At 40.4% G+C, this 15,085-nt stretch overlaps 1 protein-coding gene across 2 annotated transcripts in view; it reads left to right on the top strand.

The window, feature by feature from the left end:
• Positions 1 to 15,085, top strand: part of DCDC2 (doublecortin domain containing 2) — a 191,695-nt gene that overhangs the window by 97,494 nt on the left and 79,116 nt on the right. The window lies entirely within an intron of this gene.

Below are 15,085 nucleotides of genomic sequence, written 5' to 3'. Positions count from 1 at the left end.
CAGCCACCCTTATTTGTGCTTACAACATTTGTGCACATTCTTTAGGATTTATTTTAAAATCACCTTTCCTGAAATTTTAGCCATAGATCACCTTTCTAGAATTTTACTAATTTTGATATTCAAGAGAATTCCAAATGCATACAAAACTTTATGAACAACAATAAAAAATAATACGTGTACCCAAAATAGTAATGTAATTTTATCTTGTATCACCAAGTAAGAGATGATATAAATTTTTTTAAAAATTTGTATCAGCACGAGAATTCAGGAAAACCTTAGGCTTTTGTGAAGAGGAACTATTTCTGGCTTCATTCCAAGCTTGTTCTTGGAGGGCTGAGTGCATGTGAGTAAGACATACTGGGGATGGGAGGGGTGGCTGGAAAATAGCCCAGTGGAATGACTGCTTTTCTTTCCTACCTGGCATCCACTCACATACCCACAGTGGGCATGGTGTGGTGCCCAGAAGGAGGATGGATGGGAGAAGGCTTCAAATTCATGGACAAAGCCCCATCTTCTGCCTGGGCGCATTTAAAAATGATGCAAAATGTCACATTGGAATTATAGCTAATGTGTGCTTCACAACTGAACAGAGTGTGAACTCACATGAGAGTTAAGAGGAAGTTGTGCATATGATTAAAGAGTCAAAGGAAAGATGTTTGAGACTAGGCTCAAAGAATCGGCTAAATGAATGAGCCACTCACAGAATAAAGAGAGGAAGGGGGCTTATGGCCTCAATGATTTAAATGATGGCGATTACCTGGAAGTCAGGAATCCTAGATTTTTGTCTGAGTTTTGCTACGGACCTTGGACGAGTCACAACTATGAATGGCCCCATTATCCATCTGTTGAATGTGGGTTCAGTAATGATTTGTCCTTAAAGTTCTGTTTGTCTGTAAGTTTGTACAATCCTTTTCAGTGACCGTGAAACAAGAACCCGGGTGAAATGCAGTCACTCAGACAGATATTTATGGAGAGACTTATGTGGCTGGCACCAGTAATGAAGAAACTTAGCCTGGAAGAACATACCATTCCTTGAGCATCAAAGATAATGAGAGGCTTTATTTTCATCAAGATATACCTGACTGTGACGCTTCTAAGGTCGTAGACTATGTCTTACTGGTTTTTGAATGCCTGACTAGTAGCTCCAGTCTGATACATTTGAGATTCTTAAATGAGCAAATGACCGAAAGTTAAAAAACAGATACATTTCTATAATACTTGAAAACTCACACAGAAGAAGAACCCACTATAAACTTTTCATGAATTATTTTTTATTAAAACTCTCTGATGGTCTATCATTTGCTTGTCCTCTGTGAAGCTCTTTTTAGCTTGTAAAAATCCCTGTCATTTTCTTCCTTTCCAATTCCTACTTTTAGTATATTTTTAAAATGTCTTTAGATTTAGCAATTGACCCTCAGAGGAAAGGGAATGATCATCTTTCTAGGTTATCTCATTTGTAGAAACTTGGGAGAGCAAGAGGCTGTATTAGTATTTCCCGCCTTGAAAACAGCAAAAGCATTTTTAACATGGAGGCAGGTCATATTTGAAAAATGCTAGGAAACAGTAGAAATCCTCTGCTGGTCTTTGCACATCTTTAGAGAATCCTGCAGTTGCTTTTGGATAGTTGCCCATTTTCAGTGTGTATTTTCTAATGCTCTTTTGTAATTTGCATATCATAGGTTTTTAAGTGCTGGATGTCTTTGTTACATGGAACAACTGCAAGCGTCTTTTGAATGAAGCCTTTGGGGGTTGAATGTTTTTCCTAGTAGAAGCTTATGCTGTTAAACTAGAAGCATAATTAAGAATTTAGATGAAGCATTTTGTATCTTTTTGTCTTGATAGAATAACACATAACCTAGAAAATGAATCTTGACTTCCCAAAACAACGTTTCCCTGAAAAATGAAAGATTTTGTGTATTTTAGTAGATTAAACCATCACTTCCTAAGTTTTTGAGCATATTAGCTTAAATCCATTCTATTGAAATTTGAGCTATTACTCTTTAACGGATATCCCTCCAGATGGCGTTGTCTATAAAAATTTTCTAAATTACCATATAAAAGGTATCTCTTTTTTTATTACTTATTAATTCAGCTTCCATATTCACTTATTATTGAACTTGCTTTTTTAATACCACCCATTTTAATAATTAGAACCAAATGGTACTTTTAGTTACTCATGTTTCAATAGGGCTCTTATTTTTTCTTTTTTTTTTTTAACATTTTTTTTTTTTTTTTTTTTACATGGGCAGGCACTGGGAACCGAACCCCGGGTCCTCTGGCATGGCAGGCGAGCATTCTTGCCTGCTGAGCCACTGCATGGCCCTCTCTTATTTTTTCGAAAGGGAAAATAAATGAAGATTTTAAGCAAAATGGAAGTGAAAGGAGTGACTAGTGAAGATAATGAACCATAAAAGGGAGAATTTAGAGATGAACTCTATATAGTTTTTTCCACTTAAGGTATATTTTTAATTTGGCTTTACATACACTATTCAGTTTCATTTTGAAAGTTAAATTTTAGGGCTACTGTGAATATGATTATTTCATAACGTATGTTAAAGTATGTACATTTCTGACCAGCATTCTTTACTTGTACAGTTTTGCAAAGGACTTTTGACTTTGCGAAGTCACTATCTTGGCTTCTTTTTTAATAATTGAGATTGCAGCCACACCTATTTGTTCTGTTACTGACGTATTCTGGTATCTAATGCTGTATGAATGAGCAATGCTGATGCCAGTCTCTAGATGGCAACCTGGATCTAATTTTATTCCCACCTGCCCTGCTCCCACACCTCCCTTTCTTTGACTGCTTCTCTCTGTAATAGTGAAGCTTAATAATTCAAGCAGAGCAGTGGCATATTTCTTCAGGGAAACAAATCCCATTTTCTTTTGGTAGCCAGGATGTAAAGTAAGATTGGTTGGTGATTGATGAAGTTGGATGTGAAATGCATTTTTAGTGCTACATTTAAATACCAGCTTAACTGGTGAGTGCATGTTTTGTTACCCTTTTAACCACTTCAACCGTAGTGTCTTGATACATGTTCCAGAGGCTCTTAACTAGCTGCGCTTTCCGCTGTGAGCAAAGTAGTGAAGATAATTGCTTTGAAATAGCATTTTTTTTTGATAATTGATTGTAGTCATTGTTATTTTTAATACTTGGTACTTGAAAAAAAATAGCGTTTTTAGAACCCTTGGGCCACAGGAACAGTGAGTTTTCGGACTCCTTAGATATGTTGGGAAAAGCTTCAGAGAAAGCAGCCAGGTTTGCGTTGCTACACCTTATTTTTGTATTGTTGATTGTAAATATTTTTTAAAAAGAGAAAGTACTAAAATGCAGGCAGAAAATAAGGCTTTCCTTCTTTGGAAGGGCATGGTTCCCCCTCGCTTACACACCTGCACACATATGCACACACACATACACACACGCGCACGTGCATGCACGCAAGAACTGGTTCCTTCTCGATGCAGTTCCGAGCTTACTTCCAGGGTCCTTCCATGGTAGTTCCCAAGGCGCCTGTGATAGTTAGTGTCCTGATGCATGATAGGGACCAGATGCGCTGCTGGTGAAAGGCTATTATGACCTTGCCTGGGTGACTGCCCTGGAGCTGTCATGCTCTTGAATTTCCTGATGGCTACAGCCTGCACGTGGTTTGCCTGCCGTGCCCCAAGCAGGGAGCATCGCCATAGTTCATCCTCAGAGTCACAGGCGCGTCGCCCCCCTGAAGCTCTTTGCTTCAGCCAAGGAACCCGTGCTCAGCTTCTGTCACAAGAGACTGAAGATAAAACAGGAAGCTCGTTTTCCAAACGTTGTCCGTACTCTCCCGAACCTCGCCCTCTAAGGGGTATTTGTCCTGGAAGAAAGTGTGTCAGAAGGCGCCACAATGCTCTCGCAAACCCTGGTGCTGGTTGTATTTAATAGCCTAAGGTAAGATTTATGGTTTGTTGGTGTCTGTTGCCACCACACTCAGCCCATGACAGGGAAATACAGTTTTTGTATTCCTTCGCTGGTCGCTGGTGGTAACTTCCCACCTCTATGGCAATGTGTAACTGTGGAAAATGAGGCAAATTTTATTACCCCAAATACTATTATGATAAAAATGTGTAAGATGAGCTGTTTCCCAAGCCTTAAGGACCCACTAATTCTAGTGCTATTTTGTGCCACAAAATTCTAGTGATGCAAGAGGTTTTAGTAATTTCTTAAGGGTTTAGTGTGGTGTTCAAATTCTATTAATAAACATTCATTTTTGGATTTATACTTTGCTATTGACTGTTGTGCTGAGAGATTGAAAATTAGAGGCTGCCTGAATACCAGCAAGTTGTATAACTCAGTTTGAGTGAAGTAGGATATTAGCTCGTTTTGGAAAAGGATTATTTTCATATCCTACTCACTCAGAGACTTGTCCGCTGTATTAAGAGGCACTGTGAGACGACTGCTCTTTTGCAACTAATACAGGGCTGAGGCCTCTTCATTGCATTCTTTTGGGGGATCTTTTTGGTGTAGTCCAGGATTAAGGTATGAAGATACTGTTTGTTTTCAAAAGATGTTCATGAACTGTTGAATTACATAGAGATTTCCAAACCGTTGGGAGATTTTATTCCAGATTTTTTTTAAGTAGGTGTTTTGGTACCCAGATCACATTTTCCCATAGAAATAGCTGTAGTAGTCTATGTAACTCATAATGCATCTTAATTATTGCATTGTGCTAATGACAGCCTTGGCAGGTACCCACGGTTTGCAATAATATCTCGGAGGGGAAAACAAATTTGGGGCTCTAGTTTAGAATGCCGGGAACTCACCTTACCCTGCTGCAGAGGGATTCAGAATGGCCCTAAGTGAACTCACAGGTGAAGGGCAGAGCCTTGAGGTCAGGGACCCACTAAGGTTTGGGATCTGAGGAGGAAGGGAAGGGGCCAGATATGGTGTTAAGGGGGTTGGGACACTGAAATGCGAGCTGAGGTTTGTGCATTAGTGTGATCTGCAAGAGGATTTTGTTGGGATTGTCTCTATTCCCCACTCCCCCAATTTGAGGGTTTGGCTTGCCACACTCCCTTTTCACAGATGCTACTTCTAAGCCATGCCTCTTTCCTTGTTGGCCCATAAGGGCACTCACAAGCTTCACCACATTTCCTTAATTTAACTGTCTCCAAAGTTAGCTGTGAACCCTTTTGTAGCTTACTGTAGATAAAACATGCATCCATGCCGGGGGTTAGTTTTTGGCATACTAAGGACTGAAGCTTGATCCAACTACTCTTCGGAAATAAACTAAAAATGGGTTGCCTTGGGATCTGACGAAGGACTTAAATTGAGACTTGGTTAAGGCTTGATTAGAGAGGGGTGGGTGTCAGGAATGCTTGTGAGGGGTTCATCATGGGCAGGTGGCAGGGAACAGGGAGGAAGAAAAGGTAGCCAGGGAATTCATTTCCCTTACTCTTCCCCCAAACTCTTCTTTCCTTTGCTAGTCCTGCAATGGAATAAAAACAGGGTAGGGGGTTGGCCTGTTAGAGCATCAGGCCACACAGTAAAACATCAGGCCACACAGTAGGGCATCGGGTAGGGCATTATCCACTTTTTGGTACAGCCTTTCCTTGGATGTCAGTCACATGTAAAGGATGTAGATATGCAGCCATCTGAGTATCCCAGACAGAGACGCATTCAGTGTGTGGGTGTGCATGTGTGCACGTGTGCATGTGTTTGTGTGTGTGTGTGAGGGGTCAAGTATGCCTATATTTGTGGTGATCATTAAGATTAAGGGCTACAAATAAAAATTACTGAGCAATGGTACAAATTCTGATACCTATGTGTTAGAACATCTCAATTGTGAATTGAGAACATGTCAATCTATCTTGTAAGCACCATCAACAAATCCGTAGAAGTGATGAATAGCATTTAATCAAAACAAGTTAGTTTTGCATATGGGTAAAAAAGAGAAACCACAGTTGACCCCGAGTCAAAGAATATACCAATGCTTGGTGATTTCTGGAAATCGCCATACTGACAGATAGCTGGCCAAGGGGTAGATGTACCCATATGACTTATTTTCACCTGCTGATGCCCATGGATCTAGGGAGAGGCATGGGGGTGGAGGGTGGGGGTTGTGGTTCATGTGTATGTGCTTTGACTGGTTTTTCTTTGGTGGTGAGAATGCTGATACATCCTGGCAGATTCTGAAGCTTATCTGAGAGATTTGGGGGAGTACCTGTTTTTCTCTTCTTCCATTCTCCAGTGTTTCATAATCCCTTTGTAAAATGGGGATGGTTGATTTGAGACCTTCCTGTTTTATAAGTGGTAAGAGTTAGGTTATTACTAACAAGGAGTTTTTCCTTTTTAACAATCCTGGATGATAATGAGTCTTCTCTACTCTCACCTTACTCATCATCAGGATTGAGTCTGAGTCTTTGGCATTCAGATCCATTGTTTCAGGGTTTGGAGACTATGAAGAAGGTAGATGTTTTTGAGGCTGGCTCCTACTTTATCTCTGAAAAGACCAATTCCTATTTTTTTTTTAATAGTTAGATAGCTAAGACTTAACCTGAGCCCTTCTCTGTTGTTGAATTTCTTACTCCATGTTTCATGTATCTTTAGACTTAGGAACTCCATCCCCTTTCTTAGAACAGCACTGTCATTTCTTCGATAAACATTGAGTGCCTCCTATGTAGCATGTACTTTGCTAGTCGCCAGGGAGAACTCCATTTTCTTTCTTTTGTACTAGTTGCTCAGTACTTACACATTTTCCTCCAGTAGTCATAAATATATTTCCATCAAGGAATTTTCTTTGATGAAGTAGAAGAAGTTTTCATTTTCCATCCATCTCAATGTCCAAACTCCATTCACCACCCATAAATGCCAAAACGTGTTTACTTTGTAAGCATTGCCATTTTTTCCTTGTTGGGGCTAGTCCTCTCTTTGGCTTCTGCATCAATTTTTTTTTTCCATTTAGAAATTAGCAGTATCCTACCAGAGAACAAGGCCTTTTTCTGCTTAAATGTATTTAGTGAGGTATCTGGGACAATTACTAAATACCACTTGGTGCTGTGAGAGAGGAGAGGGTTATTTCCCCATTCACATAATATACTGGGATTCCTTTGTAGACTCTGGCCTATTTTATATATGAACTCTATTTTTATTCTTCTCTGTTGCCCTAATTGTTTTCAGAGTAAGATATAACCTTTACTGCAAATCACCCTGCAGCATCCCCATCACAAAGGGGATAAAAAGATATTATCTATAAAGTCCTTTGAGCTTCTTAGGTTTAAAGCTATTCATTTATTCTTATTTTATACAATTGGATGATAATACCAAATTGTTTCTGTGAAATTGGGCAAGTTTTTATTCCCTTTTAAATGACACAATGAAAACCACTTTCAACTGGAGGGTCCCAATGTGAGCAAAGCTGTGGGGGCCCTTGTGCCTCTTTTATAAGTTAAGGGCATGTGCCTGGTACCTTTGGACTGATGATAGCTGATTTTCTCCCAGTGCTTACTTTGCTTAATGGTAAGGGTGCCAACACAACCAAGTCATTTTATAGTAAGAACAGGCATCACAGAGGATAATTTCCCGAGGCCTTGGCTAGGCAGACCAGTGATCTCCTCTGCTTCCTAGCACCTCAGGATCACGTAGAGCTTCTGAGTAAATCTCTTCTTAGTGTGAAAGCTCTCACCCAAGGACCTTAAGGTCATTTCCTGAAGTAGGTTCTGTGGAGCAATAGTTTCATGAGCTCTTAATAGAGGTTTCTTGTAATAAGAGTTCTGTGCTCAAACATACATTGGGGAAATGTTAGATTACACAAAGTTAAACAGTTTTCTTTGGTATAGGCTTTCTCAAAGCCTTAATAATCTATGCTTGTTTTTGTTTGTTTTTTCTTGACTGCGGATCTCTGTTACTGAGAGTGTCCAGTGGGATTACTGTTTTCTAGAGTACATTTTGAGAGGTATTGGTGTCTTCAAACAAGCAGTGTGTCTCCTCATGTTACGGCTTCCTGAAGCTTGTAAATCATGGGAAAATTAAATGAGAGACCTTCCTCTTGCATGGTTCTGATCAGGTCAATAGCCAGCACAAACAGCTAATATTTTCTGGGGACTTGTGCCAGGAAGGTACTGAGCACTTTAATATTTATTTTCATTTAATCTTCACAGCCCTATGGGGTAGGAATTGTTATTATTACCACTTGACAAAGAAACTAAAGCACCAAAGGATTAAAAAGATTGCATATGATCAAGCGAGCAACACGTAATAGAAGCGCAGATCTGATGTTTTAGTCTGTCGGTCGCTTTCTAGGTCTGCAAGAACTTACACCAGGCAGCTGGACCTGGGCCCTGCGCTTTTCAGCACTCTACTGCCCCATTCAGCAGCAAACAGTAGAATAACTCACAACTCGTGTGCAAAATCAAGACCAATAATGATATTTGCAGTGTTGGGAAAAATGAAAGAATATTGACAATATGCTTTTGAAAGCCCTTGCGTTTCAGAAGGATGGAGCAATTATAGCAAGAAGTGAGGCGATTGTTTATTTTGTATCCTGCCTCACCATGTTTGAGTTCCTTTCCTGGGTAGAAAGGAATTTAGTGAGAGTTCATGGAGGGGAGAGGGAAGGTGTAATATACTCTGTAAATAAGATGGTGGATCCAAGGTCAAGCTCTTTTCCTCCATGACTTCTGCCTTGGTTCTAGCACCCTTTTATGGAATAGGTTCCCCCCCCCCCACAGACACGCACACACACACACACACACACACACACACACACAACCACCATCATTACTCTTACCCTCCCTTATTCAGTACCTTGGGTTCCTCTAATTTGCATTTGTTTTATCAGTCATCAACAGACAGATATGTGCAGCTTGAATTGGGAGATTTCAAATTCTGGATCACTAGGACAGGATTTCACCAAAGGGTTCTCCTATGGTTGGTTAGTGGCCAAATCAAATGCCTTCTAAAAACAACCACAAAATTGAATGCCACTTTTCTGTAGGCCATTTCAAGATGCAGCAGCTGGAGAGTGGAATTATTCATATTACTGCATTCCAAAATATACTGGGCAAAACTCACTGGGTAGCCTATCAGTTTTATTTATTTTTCCTTGAAACCCTCCCTAGTGGAGCCTTCAGATCTCTGTTTCCAATCTGCACAGGTTGCTTTCTGGACCTGCAGTATATATGTTGTCTTGAATTTCCCTTCACCATTTTTCTGGGAATTCTTTTTGCTTCCTATTCTTGGTTAATTCCATTTTGGCAGAACATATCTTCCAGTAATTTTCTGAGAATGGATAGATAGGTAGTAATTATTTTTGGAGAGCCAGTAGGTCTGAAAATGTCTTCATTATATGCTCACATTTGATTTTTAGTTTGAATAGACATAGAATTCTTAGAAATACTTTTCACTCACAATTTAAATATTTTTCACTCAATTTAAATATATTACTTCTCTTTTAATTTTCATTGTTGCTATTAAGAAATCGAATGTAATTCTTATTCTTCTTTATCTTAATTTTGGGCTTCTCCAAAAGCTTTGAGATAATAAGTAAGGATCCGAACAAAAAGAATTTAGGTGCAAGTAGTTCAATTTGGGAAGTGATTCTAGGAAGCATGGGCAGGTAAGACAAGAAGGGAGGAAAGCTGACCAGGGAATATTATGGACTAAGTTACTGCTGTGGGCACTGGCTCTCAATTTTGCTGGCACCCTCTGAGAGAGTATATGGAACATACTCAGAATTGTTCTATTTAGAAGTGAGGAAACTGGGATATCTGTCCACCAACTCCTGTCCCTTATCAGTTGAGTGTTATTCTTGGATACATTAACTCCTGGGGGCTCTAGCCTATCATGTGCTAGGGCTGAACATGCTTCTATGGTCAGAAAAATCTCTCAGAAGGAGGGCTTAAGGGCCTGAGCTAGGAGGGCGCCTCCAAATACATGGCAACTGTTTGCCAAAACTGCAGTGGAGCTCTGGGGTGGGCTGGGAGCATTCTTGCAGGGCATTCGCTACGTGCTACATAGATTCTATATATGTATGAACTACTTTTTCTTTAAAGAAATGTTTGGAGCATAGTTTAAAAATTTCTGGTGTCTTGAAATGTCACAATGACATACCACGGTGCAGCTCTTTTTTTTTCATCCATAGTTTTTGGCACTTCTTAGGGCCTTTAAGTTTGGAAACTCATGTCCTTCAATCCTGAGAAATTTTCTTGTATTTATATCATTGATAGTTTATTCTACTCTATTTATCTATTCTTCTTTTCCAGCACTTCTGATAAAAAGTGGACCACCTGGACTAGCACTTTCATTTTCTTACTCTTTTTTTTTCTCTCTAATTTTCCATCTTTTATCTTTTGTTCTACTTTCAGGGAGATGTCCTCAGGTTTATCTTTCAGTCCTTCTATTAATTTTCTTGTATCATGTTTTTAACTCCTAAGAGCTGTTTTGTGTTCTGAGAATTTAAAAATTGCATTCTGTTCTTGTAGGGAGGAGATAGCTTCGTTTATCTTTGCAAGTTTACTTGTTATACATTTTTTGAAGTTCACTTTTGTTCTCAGATTTACTCTGGTTCCTCTGACTCCTGCCTTTCTCTATGTGTGTGTTTTATGAAAGAGACTTTCCTCAAATGGCTGTTGATGCTTGGCAGTCTTGTTCATATCCTTATTCATAGTCAAGTTGTGTGCCTAGGTGGGGCTTTTTGGCTGGGGAGCATGCAGGGCAGGGCTGACCGCACCACCGAAAATCATGGGCCCTCAATTTCGGTAGGCCTTGGTCAGTATCGGTGGGCCTTTCCTCTTGGACTGGATGGGTTGTACAAAGAGGAATCCTTCAACTTCCTACCTGGTGTGTTGGGAGGTGGTTTGGTGGAAGGAGGTAGAAGGCTGGCATTCTGGGGGCTAAGGATTTCACCTCTCAGGATACAGAATTTTATCTAATTGCCTTGTTTTGAGTAAGGTGCCTTGTTCCCCATACCAGACCCTTTCCAAATCAATCTCGCCAACTGCCTAAGGAGGGCTGAGGAGAGATCTGGGAGTCTAACTCCTCCTTATGCAACCTTGCATCCAACCCTTTGTTTTTAGTCCCCTGTTGCACCTTAGTCTTCACTAGTACTTAGTGCTTTCAATTCTTGAGCCTTCTCAGAGTTTTGCAGCATGAATGGCTTCCTTCTTTTTGGCTTTCCCACATATTTTCTGAATATCCACCCCAATTACCACTACATACTCTATTTTCAAAATTTGATTTTGTTTGTTGTCCTTTCTTCTTCTATTCCCTATGTATGTCTCGATTTATACATTATTATTTTTTTATTTTGAGGGGGGTTTTAGCAGGGAGTAGAGATAAACATGTGTGTTCAATATGCCATTTCTAACTGGAGGTCTTCCATGATTTTATATGCAGTATTTCATTTAATCCTCACTGACGTCCTAAGAGGAAGGTGCTATTTACTATTCCCACTTCATGGATAAGAAAAGTAAAGAGCAGTGCAGTTATTTGCCCAAAGTCATACAGTTATTGAGGTACAGAAGGAAATTTGAATCTATTTCTGACTCCAAACCCTGTAATATTCATCAACAACTTTTTAGTTCCCTAGTCTGCTCCAGTAAATACCATGAAATGGATTAGCTTAAACAGTGGAAATTTATTAGCTTACAGTTTTAAGGTTAGGGAACTGTCCAAATCAAGGCACCATCAAGGTGATGCTTTCTTCCTGAAGAATGGCTGCCAGCAATCCTCGGCTCCTTTGCCACATGGCCGGGTGCCTGGTGATGTCTGCTGGTCTTTCCCTTGTCTTCCCGGTTCCATTGATTTCAGCTTCTTGCTTCCATGGCTTTTTTTCTCCCCCCCTCTCCCTTTGTATTCATTCTGCTTTTAAAGGACTCCAGTAATAGAATAAAGACTCATCCTGAATGAGGTGGGACACACTTTACCTGAAGTAGCTTCTTCAGAAGGTTCTACTTAAAATGGGTCCATACCCACAGGAATGGATTAAATTTAAGAACGTGTTTTTCTGGGGTATATACAGCATCAAATCACCATATTCCAACCTCTGGGCCCCCAAAAGGCATGTTCTTTCCATATGCAAAATGCATTCACAGTAATGCAACATCCCAAATGCTTACATCAGTTCAGAAACAATGCTTTGTACAAAGTCTCATAAAAATTGGCTCTGGATGAGGTCTTTAGGAATCCTAGTGCACAATCCCCTCTCTCAGGACCCATGTGTGCTGGTTTGAAAGGAAGTATGCCCCCTAAGAAAAGCCATGTTTTAATATAAATCTCACTTCATAAAGGTAGAATAATCCCTATTCAATACTGTATGTTTGAAACTGTAATCAGATCATCTTCCTGGGTGATGAGATTTAGTCAAGAGTGGTTGTTAAACTGGATTAGGGGATGACATGTCTCCACCCATTTGGGTGGGTCTTGATTGGTTTATTGGAGTCCTATAAAAGAGGAAATATTTTGGAGAAAGAGATTCAGAGAGAGCAACACTACGAAGCAGAGTCCACCAGCCAGCGACCTTTGAAGAAGGAAAACATCTCCCAGGGAGCTTCATGAAACCGGAAGCCAGGAGAGAAAGCTAGCTGATGATGCCGTATTCGTCATATGCCCTTCCAGCCGAGAGAGAAGCCCTGACTGTGTTCACCATGTGCCATCTCACTTGAGAGAGAAACCCTGAACTTCATTGGCCTTCTTGAACCAAGGAATCCTTTCCTGGATGCCTTTGATTGGACATTTCTATAGATTGGTTTTAATTGGGACATTTTCTTGGCCTTAGAACTGTAAACTAGCAACTCATTAAATTACCCATTTTAAAAGCCATTCCATTTCTGGTATATTGCACTCCAGCAGCTATCAAACTAGAACACCATGAAACCTAGAGAACGGGTTATCTGCTTCTAATATTGAATGGAGGGACAGGCATAGGATAAACACTCCCATTCCCATAGGCAGAAATTAGAAGGAAAACACAGGTCCCGATTCCCAAACAGTTCCAAAATCCTGCAGGGCATGTATCTGAGAATCATTTATGGAACAGTATTTTATTCTCCAGGCCTCAAGGAGCATCAGCCCCATCCTTTCTAAGTGCTTGAACAGTGACCATATTCTTTCTGGACATTGGGGTGAAAGCTCCACCCTTTCCAAGCCTTGGGGTGGTACCCAGACTCCCCACAATCTGCAGGGCATGAGCTCTATCCCCATCAAACAGTGGTGTGGTGGCCAGACTCTCCACAGTCACTGGGGCTCATATTCTATCCTTTCAGAACATTTGAATGCAACACTCTTCCTGAACAATGGAGTGGAAGGCCTGCCCTCTCTAAGTGCTGGGGCAAGCCCACCAATGGGCTCAGTCTCTTGGCCCAAGGAGGTGTCTTAGGTCCACACCTCAGCTTCCATGGTTCTACCCTTGAAGTTATTTTCCCTTTTTGTTCAGTGGTTCTGTTCTCACAAAAAAAATTTGTTGGTTTTGATGTAGTACACAGGGGCCCAAACCATCAAACAGTAGGATTTTCCACAGATCCTTTCTGAATAATTGGATTTTCAATCCTGACTTGCCCTGAAATGGCTGACTCGTTCCATGTTCAGTTAAATCCTCATGTGGAACACTATATTCTGAGGACTTGCTTTCCAGAACTCAGAATTTTTGAAATTGTCAATTTCTGGCATTTTTGTACCCAGGAGTCAGTTTTTAGCTTATCCCTTTCCTTTCACATTTTACTATCAGTTGCAAGGAAAAACTGGTCCGCACTTTCCACGTTTAGCTTGGCAATGTCCTCAGATAGGTATCAAGAGTTCATTGCTTCTAAGTTCTGCCTGACATCTGACATCAGAACTCGGTAGGCACCATGGCAGGCATTAGGGATGCAAAATGAATGACAAAGTCCTTTCTATTGAATGCCAGTATATATAAAATCCTACAAGGACTGCCTAGGGAAAGGTTGGGGAAGGGAAACCTCCCCTTGATAAAGAATGCTTCATAAATGAGATAACATATGGCTAGGTCTTGAAAGATGTGTAGATCATTTTCAGAGGGAGAAGATTCCTAGGAAAGGAAAGCAGCTGAGTAGAAATGTAGAAGCATGGAATTTTATGGCATATTCTGAGAATGTTGAGTAGATTCATATAGGTGGAGTTTGTGTTTTATAGAAAGGAGTAGTGAGAGAGAAATTAGAGGTAATGAGTATTAACTATTATAGTAATTATTACAGCAAATTATTATTACAATTAATTAACTATTAGTTGTTGTTGCCCCGTGTTACATACCCTCGAATCCTCTAAAGAACCTGCCAGGTAGATATTATTTTATAGATCAAGAAATGGAGGCTCAGAGAGCCTGAACCTGAATTCCTGTGGTTACAAAACTCATAAATTGTGGGAGAAGAATCCTAATCCGAGTTCCATAGTCTCTGTTCTTACAACAGCTCCATCATGCTGCCTCAGTGGCAAGGGTTAGGATTTCAACGGTGAACTTCAGGAAGCCCTAGAAGGAAATGAAATGCCTAAACTCTGTTTTGGAGTGGGAGCTGATGCTTGATTGATATGTGGATTCTGAATTAGAGGGAAATTTCCCCAATATATGGAAATCTGGAAGACCTTAAGTAGACAAGGAAAAAGATGTTGATGAACTTGACCATATGACAGTGGACTAGAGAGGAGAGAACAGATTTTAGAACTATGTAGGAGACAGAATGGACCTGAACTGAGATCCTATGGGAAGGTATGAGAGAGGAAGTGGAGCCCACGAGGACGCTGAGTGTTTTGTCCTGGGTAACAAGGGAAATGGATGGTGACATTAACTCACAGGGAATGTATATACGAAGAGAGAAAGACAGTACATATTGAGTTAAAGGGACCTATGTGGCATCTGGGTAGAGTTGGACCTGGATCAGCTAGAAATGTGAGTCAGGACAAAGGCTCCCGGTGTAGATCTGGGAGTCACTGGCCATTAGTGATAGTTGAAGCCGTGGTGAAGAGGAAGAAGCTCTAGGGATGAGCCATAGACCGAGAAGAAAAGGGGCACGTCTGATCCTTAAGGAGCTAGTAGAGGAAGAGGAGGCAAGGAAGTGGAAATAAAAAAGCTTTGGTATAACACTTTCACCTCCAGTTACTTCACTT

Source organism: Tamandua tetradactyla, chromosome 25 (genome assembly GCF_023851605.1).
Source record: "Tamandua tetradactyla isolate mTamTet1 chromosome 25, mTamTet1.pri, whole genome shotgun sequence".
In the NCBI taxonomy this organism is placed as follows: Eukaryota; Metazoa; Chordata; class Mammalia; order Pilosa; family Myrmecophagidae; genus Tamandua; species Tamandua tetradactyla.
Note: the sequence above shows the minus strand (reverse complement) of the source record. Positions and strands in the feature narration are given on the sequence as shown.